Source organism: Octopus bimaculoides, chromosome 17 (genome assembly GCF_001194135.2).
Source record: "Octopus bimaculoides isolate UCB-OBI-ISO-001 chromosome 17, ASM119413v2, whole genome shotgun sequence".
Classification (NCBI taxonomy): Eukaryota; Metazoa; Mollusca; class Cephalopoda; order Octopoda; family Octopodidae; genus Octopus; species Octopus bimaculoides.
Window position 1 is genome coordinate 38,044,316 of NC_068997.1, and position 2,953 is coordinate 38,047,268.

Consider the following 2,953-nt stretch of genomic DNA (forward strand, 5'->3'; position numbering starts at 1 on the left):
CACACACACACACACACACACACACACACACACACACTCTGTCTGTCTGCCTCTCTCTCTCTCTCTCTCTCTCTCTCTCTCTTGAAAGGAAACTTGGTATCAAATTTTCGACCTATAACCTGTCTACCACTAATGTAGAAGTTTATGACCGGTGTCTTGACGGAAGCGTTATACACCCATCTGGAAAGAAATAATCTACTTCCGAAGAACAAAAAGGATGCAGGAAACAAAGTAGGGCCGCAAAAGATCACTTATTAGTTGATAAAATGATAATTAGAAATTGCAGATGCAGATTGATGGGACTGGAAGTAGCATGGCTAGATTACAAAAAAAGCATATGACATGGTACCACACAGTTGGATAAGTAAAACAATGAGCAAAAATAATGGAGAAAACGGCTTAATTAAAGTATGAAACTTTGGAATACTGAATTGATCGAAGGAAAACAAAACTCAGGAAAGTGAACATCAGACATGGAATATTCCAAGGTGATAACTTGGAATTAGTATTAGTATTGGCCATGACAGCGCTTACTATGATACTACGAAAAATTAAAATTGCTTACGATTTGGGAAAAGGAAATGATCAGATAAATCATCTCTTTTTCATGGATGGTATAAAGGTTTATGCGAAAAATGAGAAACAGCTTGAAAGTCTTGTACGTACTATCCGCATTTTCTCAAATGAGGTAGGTATGGAGCTTGGGAGAGAAAATTCCGCTACATTGAAAATGAAATGAGGAAGATTTGAAAGAAACCAGGGAACTGAAATGCCAAGTGGACAAACGATGAGAGCGGTCGAGAAAGGAGAGAGATATAATTACTTGGGAATACTGAAAACAAACGGGATAAAAAAAAATGAAACAATGAAACAAATTATCAGTACACAAGGAGAGTCAGAAAATTATAGTAGTCAAAGCTGAATTACAAAAATCTTATTCTTTTGTACTCTAGGCACAAGGCCAGAATACCTGATGCCTTAGGTATTCTTACTGATAAATTGCAAGAAAAACCTCTGATTGGCAAATACCCAAAGAGAGTTAATAGTGCCGACGTTGACAAAGACCTTAAACATCAATGGTTAATGGCTTCTGGCTTAAAATCTGAAACAGAAGGGTTTGTCATAGCAGCCCAAGATCAATGCTTACCTACAAGGAACTACCAGGCCAACATATTAAAGAATGGCAGTAGCCCAACATGTCGTGTATGTAAACAACAAAATGAAACCATTGATTAAGTTGTCTCCATGTGCAGTCTTTTTGCGCTTACAGAGTATCTCAACAGGCATGATAGAGCAGCACAATATATTCACTGGGTAATTTACAAAAACCTGGACCTGCCCCATGATAAAAACTGGTGGGAACACAAACCATCTTCAGTGCTTGAAAATGATCACATGTTACACCTCTGGAACCTCACCATTCAAACTGACAGAAAAAAACAGATGCGAATAGGCCAAATATTATACTGAAATATTTCAGACAAAAATCATGCTTCCTCATCGATATGACTGTCCCAATCGACATAAATGTATTTGTCAAGACCGACCAAAAACTGAGCAAGTATAAAGAACTTGAAACAGAAATTGACAAAATGTGGAGCCTCAAGACTAAAACAATACCTGTTGTAATAGGTGCCTTATGAAAGATAGCAAATTGAGCTAATTCCTACCTAACTCAGATACCAGGAAACCCGGAAATGGCAGAAATTCAAAAGATAGTGCGCGTGGGAACTGTCCATATCCTATGTAAAATACTGTCTATGTAATCTCAAATTTTAAATCAAACTCAGAATTTTCTCATGTTTTCTTAAACATTTTCTAGAACAATACTATTTGCAAAATCAAGTATATGACACCGTGGGCATAGCACCAACATGAACTTATAAGCTTTTATCTCTTGAGGTCTCTGGGTGAGACTTGGAGTCAACTTGTACAAAAACAAAGTAAAAGTCAGTCATATTATAATGATAATAATAATAATAATAATAATAATAATAATAATAATAATAATAACAACAATATTAACAACAACAACAACAACAACAACAACAACAATAATGATGATGATAATGATTTCATTTATTTTCTACAAGGGCGAAAGATGTGGGGAACAATACTTAGATAGGCATAAAGTATGGGTGTTTACATATAATTAAATGATAAAAGAAAGGAAAGAAATAAAGTAAGTATATACGGTATAAACTGAAAAAGAATGGAAATATGCTTAGCGTTCAAAGGGTTTAAAAGAGGGTAGGGAGGATGATAGAGATGTGACTCCCCTGAGACAGGAAGGCTTATAGGGATACAGGAGGAAACCTACTGTCCGAGATTTCCCTGAAACCCCAGGAGCAATTGTCGTCTTTAATTCCTTTTCTCTGACTCACAGGTCTATACTTAGATAGCTACCATTCACTCTTGCCATTTTCGCAACTTACATCCACCTTTCAATAAACTCACTTGAGGACAGCACTTTCCTCTTCACTTTCAATTTACTTCTCAAGGAAACTCGAAGAAGTCAATGAGAACTCTACCAAAGAGGAATGTATCTCTTCTCATGCTTTTCAGCCTTGTCCACCAAACAACCTCTTTCGCCAAAGCCACCAGGCAAAGGAAAACTGCCATGCCTGCTCAATTGAAGGAGGGCAGCGGTGCGATCATCACTACAGACTTGCCCTGCAGACGGATCCGTCCCAGTACTGCTGCTGTAGTCTTCCTTAGAGTGATTTAGAAATATTAATATTTCTATTTTTGAAAACCAGTGGGTGTGTTCCACTGAATGTATATAAATAAAACTACGAACAGACAGTCAGTAGCGACGTCTGCTGGGTTCGGCTACTCCACATTGAAAAGGGGAAAATACCCCGAAACTAGTCTGTGTATATTTTAAACCAGCAAGGGGAAGCTGCTGAGCTCCCCTGTTCGCAGGTTATAATGGACACAGGTTTGTGTGTCA

At 37.6% G+C, this 2,953-nt stretch overlaps 1 protein-coding gene across 1 annotated transcript in view; it reads right to left on the minus strand.

The window, feature by feature from the left end:
- Positions 1–2,953, minus strand: part of LOC106884049 (dual 3',5'-cyclic-AMP and -GMP phosphodiesterase 11A) — a 359,609-nt gene that overhangs the window by 127,040 nt on the left and 229,616 nt on the right. The window lies entirely within an intron of this gene.